The 7,500-nt window shown below is 39.8% G+C and overlaps 1 protein-coding gene across 1 annotated transcript in view; it reads left to right on the top strand.

The window, feature by feature from the left end:
- The window catches only part of LOC113810988 (protein SSUH2 homolog), a 630,727-nt gene that overhangs the window by 181,310 nt on the left and 441,917 nt on the right, over positions 1-7,500 (top strand). The gene's annotated exons all lie outside the window — the stretch shown is intronic.

The raw sequence follows: 7,500 nt of genomic DNA, 5'->3' as shown, positions 1-7,500 counted from the left end.
GTTTACATTGAAGGAAGAGGCAGACGACGAAAGAAGGGTAGGAAGGGGCCAAGGAAGACAAGGAAGAAACGTACGGGGGAAGAAAACAGGGCGACATTGATAAGGCAAAAGAAAAGATGGATTGCGGGGTAGAAAGAGAAATAGAAATTCGGAAAGAAAGTGACTCTGTTGGTAAATTATAGACAAAAAATATTACGCCAAAGGAAAAAATAGAAGAAGAAATCTATGGAAGAGAAATGAGAATAACTTATGTCGAAAAAAACAAGAACAAAATTATGTGGAAGGAATATACAAAAGGAGAATATAAGGACACAAAAGAAAATCCTTAAAAACAAAATCTTTAGAGGAACAAATCTGAATATAAAAAAAAACAAGAAAACAAAGACAGAAATAGAATTCATGGACGAAATATACGAAGGAACAGTATATATGTGGATTAGAGTAGGGTACCGCTGTGTTAGAGCCAGGCGGTACCAGTGCAGGGGGAAGAAAGAGCTACAGTGGAAGGGGACAAGGAAGAGGGGGTCCTGTTGGAGCGGAAGTAAGTGTGCTCTGTTTATTTGGTGTTATAAATAAAGGCAGTTTGGGGTGAGCTAATTATAGCGAGAGAGAGAGAGAGATGACTTAATTAACCATGGGGTTGATATCGAAACCTCTATCTATTAATAGGAATTATGAATCGTTGTAAAAAAGAGAATGAATATTTAAAGTTTTATTGGGTGTGGTTTTAAGAGTACGAACGTTGTGTTGGCAAAGGGAAGCATAGCTGTGTCTCAGAATATTTTAATGAAGTCGTTAGTTGCAACAAACAGATAGCTATCGCAAAGTAAATGATTTTAAGATACGATTGAAGTTTAAGATTGCAATGAAAAAGTTGATGATGAAGAAAAAGACTCTGTTGGTAAATTATAGACAAAAAATATTATGCTAAAGAAAACAAAGGAGAAATCTATGGAAGAGAAATGAGAATAACATGTCGAAAAAAAAACAAGAAAAAATGTGGAAGAAATATACGTCTAGGAAATAATAATATTAGGAGTGTTACGGAGTTGGCAAGATGGTGAAAGACACTCACCTTGACAATCACGCCATTTTTGGGTGTAAAAACAGACAAGGATTACTTTTCATTGTGAGGAAAACAAAATTGTATTTCGAAGATGTGTACCCGGAAAACAACAACAACAACAACAACAAACAACAAAGAACAAAAACCAGAATATTATAGAGATATGAAGAACAATTTTAAAGTTTTAAGACGTGCTCCTGAAATAAAAAACAACAAAAAATAGGGTATTGTAGAGAAATAGAAAACAAAGTTCTAGTGTTAGAAAGATGTGCACCCTAAAAAAAAAAAAAAAAAAAAAAAAAAAACACACACACACAAAGAAAAGGAGAAATAAAATTGTAGTCTTAAGATGTGTTCCTGAAAAACAACAACAACAACAACAACACGAAGACAGGATATCTTAGAGAAATGAAAACAATATTGTAGTTTTAAGATGTGCTTCTGAAAAAAAACTAAACAAGAACAAGATGTAGAGAATTGAAAACAGAATTATAGTTTTAGGGACAAAACACAAAAAACAAACAAACAAAGATGATATAGAAAAATGAAAAACGAAATTGCAGTTTTAGAGAGATGTACACATAAAAACAAAAACAAAAAATCAGAATATCATAGAGAAATTAAAAACAAATTAGTAGTTTTAAGATGTGCACCCCCCCAAAAAAAAGGATAATATTATATATAAACCAAAATTATTTTAAGGATATCAACACCTGAAAAAAAAGATAATATCCTAGAGAAACGACTCAATATTCGAGAAGAGCCACGTTGAGGCGCCAGACAACAGAGGTTGAGGCGAAGGACTCCTCAGCCTCCTTTACGATGGCGGGGAGCACTTGTCCTAAACCACAGGGCTACAGTGCCATTAATGTTGCAGAGGATAAGGTGCACTAAAGGCAAGTTGCATGTTAGTGGGTATCAGGTTGTGTCGTTATGTGCAAAGTTAAGGCTTTAATGTTGCCAACAGCGGTGCGAAAGCGTGAGCTAACGTTATAATGGAAGCGAATATTACGTCGTGAGATCCTATAGACGTGAAAACTTTTTTTTTTCTTTTTTCTTTTTATGGTGTTGGAAGGTACGGATGTGCGTGTGAAAGCGACTCGCTGGCACGTGGCCCATAAACCAGCTGTTTTCTGCAACATCTCGCTTTAGGTTAGAATCGGGTGCGTCTCTGTGCCTTGTCCCGACGTCCATGTGGCCTCGGGAGCATCGGCGCAGAAATTTAAAAGTATAAACAAAGTCATTTACAACAACTTGGGCTCAGCTGGAACCTCGCCAAGTTGGAAGAGCATATTCTCTTAAGAATGTATAGTGTTTAGACTCCCTGGGTTATTTACAAGAGCATTCGCCATTGTGACTTCGCTCTTGCACTCGGCATCGGGGAGAAAAAAAGTGTATGATTTATCCTCCAGGCAGTCGGCGAGCTCGGTCTCTCTCCGCCATTAAGAGCTTTCGGAATCTTTCCTCCTTTTCTTCCCGCCATTTCCCAACGGCTCTGATTCGAAGCCAGTCTCCGATGATTCCGCTTAACGGGCCCTCATTATTCCCTCCCCCAAAAACGGTCCCGACGAGGCCGTCTTTTGCTCCTACTCCATCAGCTGCGTTCGGAAACAAACGTTTTCCCGCCAATATTTGCGCGGGAATCTCCTCGCGGCACATTCTTGGCATCTCGACTCAACTTCTTTTGTCGTCCCTGATTGATTCTCCCTCCCATGCGACCCGACGACCGCTTGGGCGAGCGAGGGAACTTGGGCCTTATGCCTGGGGGGCCGTAGCTGTCATATTGGCGTGGCAGAACCTTAACAAATTGCGGCGGGCGTGGGGGTGTCTCGGATTTGGCTGTCTGTAGTAGATTTCCACATCAGTGTTTGTCGCGCGCTGGTCATTTATGGCTGCTGCGAGGGACGCGGCTTCTTCCTATCTGTTCCCTCGGGGAGAAAGAGGAAAAAATGTCGGTAATAACACTGGTAGTTTATGATGCTGGACTAATTCTACGTTTATGTGTAGTTTTGTTGTTGTTTTGGTTAAGGATAAGGTTAAGGATTAAGATTGTTAATGATTAACAATGGTAGTTTATAATGCTAGACTAATACTACGTTTATATGTAATTTTGTTGTTTTTAATACTAGGTTTACATGTAGTTTTTTGTTGTCTTAGGTTAAAGATTGCTTTACACGTCGACATTTTGGCTTCTTATATTCCCCTCTGGAAGAAATAGGAAAAAATCGGTTATAACACTGGTAGTTTATGATTCTAGACTAATACTACGTTTACATGAAGTTTTGTTGTTGTTTTGGGTTAAGGAATGCTTTAGACGTCGACATTTGGGCAACGGAAATTTATAGTATCGGACCGTCCATACAATAGATGGCGCTGCTCTCGAGCGCTTCTACGCTCAACATCACACAGCGTTTTGAAAGCTTCTACAACAAAAAATATCGCTTATAACAATGGTAGTTTATAGTGTTAGGCTAATACTACGTTTACATGTAGTTTTGTTGTTGTTTTGGGTAAGGAATCTTTTAAACGTCGACATTTTGGTAAAGGAAAACGGGAATTTAGTATCGGACCGTCCATAAAATAGATGGCGCTGTTACGCTCAACATCACACAGCGTTTTGAAAGCTTCTATAACAGAATATATAGGTTATAACAATAGTAGTTAATAATGCTAAACTAATACTACGTTTGCATGTAGTTTTGATGTTGTTTTGGGTAAGGAATCTTTTAAACGTCGACATTTTGGTAAGAGAAAACGGGAATTTATAGTATCGGACCGTCCATAAAATAGATGGCGCTGTTACGCTCAACATCACACAGCGTTTTGAAAGCTTCTATAACAGAATATATAGGTTATAATAATAGTAGTTAATAATGCTAAACTAATACTACATTTGCATGTAGTTTTGATGTTGTTTTGGGTAAGGAGTCTTTTAAACGTCGACATTTTGGTAAGAGAAAACGGGAATTTATAGTATCGGACCGTCCATACAATAGATGGCGCTGCTACGCTCAATATCACACATTTTGGAAGCTTCTTCAACGCACAACGGATTTTCTTTCTTTCTTTCTTTCTTTTTCTTTTTTTTAGACGACCTTGACTTAGATCTGTGGCGGTGTGTCCCTGCGAGTGGCACCGCTGATTTATGGCACAATACATTACATGTACTGGCGGATTTGATGGCGGAACAGCAGCAGTTGTGATAAATGAGATTAGACGGAGGAATTAATTTCTGTGGGATGTTAATTATGAACGTGGTTTCAATAACGTGAATGGCAGGGGGCGGAGCTTAGGGACGTGAATGAAACAAATGTTATTGTGATGAAATTACTAAAAGGGAGAGTTGTAATCCACACTTGATTGACGTCAGTTGTATGATGAAGATTAAAGCTACTTGTCACACACGGACGAATATAACCTCGGATTTAATTCGGGTACGAAGAGGAAGAACAAAAAGAAGAAAACAGAAAAAGAAGAAGTGGAACAGAGAAAAAAGAAGAATAAAAATAAAAGGAAGAAGACGTGGAACAGAGGAAGAAGAAGAAAAAGAAAAGAGAAAAGGAACACGAAGTGGAACAAAGGAAGAAGAAAGAAAAAGAAGAAGTGGAACAGAGGAAGAAGAAAATAAAAAAAAAGTAAAGGAAGAAGTGGAACAGGGGAAGAAGAAAAAAGGAAAGGAAGAAATGGAACAGAAAGGGAAGCAAAAAAAAAAAAAAAAAAAAACGAAACAGAATGAAAATGAAAAGCCTTTCTTCTCACACGAAATTCAAGTGGTTAACACTATTTACTAACACTCCCTTCTTGAGAGAAGCTGAGAGAAGCATTGCCAAAGGTTTCCAATTATCAACACTTCCCTTTCTTGAGAGAATTATTACCAGCTTCACAGCGACAGAAAGTGTTACAGAATCATCACCAGATTTTCACCTACTCCTCCCTTCCCCCCTTTCTCCCTTCTACCCTCCCCTCTTCTCCCCTTCTCTCCTCCCCCTTCTCCCCTTCTCTCCTCCCCTTCCTAGTTTCTTCCCTTCTCCCCCTCTCCCCTCCTCCCTTCCCCTTCTCCCCCTTCCTCCTTCTCCCCTCCCCCTCCCCCTTCCCCTGTCTTCCCTCCCTCCTTTCTCCCTACTCCCCTCCCTCCTTCCCCTTCCCTCCTTCCCCTTCTCCCCCTCCCATCCCCATTCTCTCCTCCCTCCTTCCCCCTTCTCCCTCCCTCCTTCCCCCCCTTCTCCCCTCCCCTTCCCCCTTCTCCCTCCCTCCTTCCTCCCTCCTCCCTCCTTCCCCCTTCTCCCCTTCCCCCTTCTCCCCTCCCCCCTTCTGACTTACATGGTCCGACTGAGACACGTGTTCGTAATAAGCGAAGTCGGGCAACAATACCTTGTTGGCTGCGACTTCGGATAATGTTAGCTGTTGTTTTATGGGTCTGTTTGTTTACCGTATAACTGGGCGTTTTTGCTTTGGTTGTTTATGTTTTTGTTTTTATTAATCTATTTGTGGACTTTTTTATTTTTCGTTGGCATTTTCGTATTATTAGTGTTTTTTTTTTTTTTTTTTTTTTTTTTTTTACCTATGCATAGAGTAAAAGTATGATGGTTATTGTAAGAATATCTGTTAAAGCAACACATAAGCGTTATTGTTACAAATACATTGGTGATCAGCTGATGATGTTTACGTTGATGGTGTGAATAGCATGATACTTCTACTACTGCTACTACTATTGCTACTTCTGATGCTACTACCATTACTACTATTATTATCATTATTACTACTACTACTGCTGTTACTACTTCTACTGCTACTACTACTACCTACTACTACTACTACTACGATTACTACTACTACCTACTACTACTACTACTACTACTACTACTACTACTACTACTACTACTACTACTACTACTACTACTACTACTACTACTACTACTACTACGATTACTATTACTACTGCTACTACTACTAATAATGATGATGATGATAATGATTATAATAATATCAGTAACAGTAATGTTAACAACAATAACAATGGTAGTGGTTATCATGACAAGAAAAAACACACTAAAACAGCAGAGACAAAAACAAAAATAATTCCACCAACAAAATAGCCAAAACAAGAACCGTTCAGATGCAACAAATCAACAACAAAAGCAATAAAATCATTTCTGCCAATAAAAGCAACAACGGTTCTGCCATTAATAAACAAAAAATAACATGTATAAAAAAGACCTAGTAACAAAACACACACACACACACACACACACACACACACACACACACACACACACACACACACACACACACACACACACACACACACACACAGCGAGCGAGAGAGGGAGGGAGGGAGAGAGAGGGAGAAAGAGAGAGAGAGAGAGAGAGAGATTTTTTACTCTCGTCTCTCATATCCCCCGTCTCTTCCCCTCACTTTTTCTCCTCACTTTTATCCCCCTCCTCTTCCCCTAATTTCCCTCCCCACCTCCTTCCCTCACTTTTACCCCCCCTCTTTCCCTCATCATTTCTCGCCTCCTGTTCCCTTCACTTCTCTCCCCCTCACCTCCTTCCCTCACTTTTATCCCCACCTCCTTCCCTCACTTTTGACCTCCTCTTCTTCCCCTTCCTCATTTCCCCTTCTTCCTCCCTTCACTCCTCTTCCCCCACTCCTCTTCCCCTCGCTTTACCTCAACCCCACCTCGCTCTCCTCACCTCGCTCTCCTCACCTCGCTCTCCTCACCTCCTCTCCTCACCTCCTCTCCTCACCGGGTGTAAACATGACATAAAACTCGAAAAGAACTTCCTTCTCTTCTAGTTATGACAGCCTTGTCATGGCACAGCCTGTATGTCATGGGCTTTACCGCGATAAGATCCAAGCAAATTTTTTTGATAGTGTGGTTGTGTAGGTTTTGGATGTGTGGGAGTTGTGTGTGTGTGTGTGTGTGTGTGGGTAGGAGGGGAGGGAGGTTGTGTGTGTGTGTGTGTGTGTGTGTGTGTGTGTGTGGGAGTTGTGTGTGTGTGTGTGTGTGGGAAGATAGGGGAGGAAGGTTGCGTGCGTGTGTGTGTGTGTGTGTGTGTGTGAGTGTGTGTGTGTGTGTGTGTGTGCGTGCGTGGGAGGGGAGTAAGGTTGTGTGTGTGTGTGTGTGTGTGTGTGTGTGTGTGTGTGTGTGTGTGTGTGCGTGTGGACGTATAGTGCTTTTGAGGTTAAAGAATTTCATTCACGTAGGTCCATTTATAACCGTATATTTGGCACACCCCACTACATGCTAATATTATTTTCGTTATTGTTATTATTATCATTACTATTGTTATCATTGTTATTATTATTATTATTATTATTATTATTATTATTATTATTATTATTATTATTATTATTATTATTATTATTATTATTATTATTATCATTATCATTACTATTATTATCATTATCATTATTACTATTATGATTTTAT

Source organism: Penaeus vannamei, chromosome 2, assembly GCF_042767895.1.
Source record: "Penaeus vannamei isolate JL-2024 chromosome 2, ASM4276789v1, whole genome shotgun sequence".
Taxonomy (NCBI): Eukaryota; Metazoa; Arthropoda; class Malacostraca; order Decapoda; family Penaeidae; genus Penaeus; species Penaeus vannamei.
Note: the sequence above shows the minus strand (reverse complement) of the source record. Positions and strands in the feature narration are given on the sequence as shown.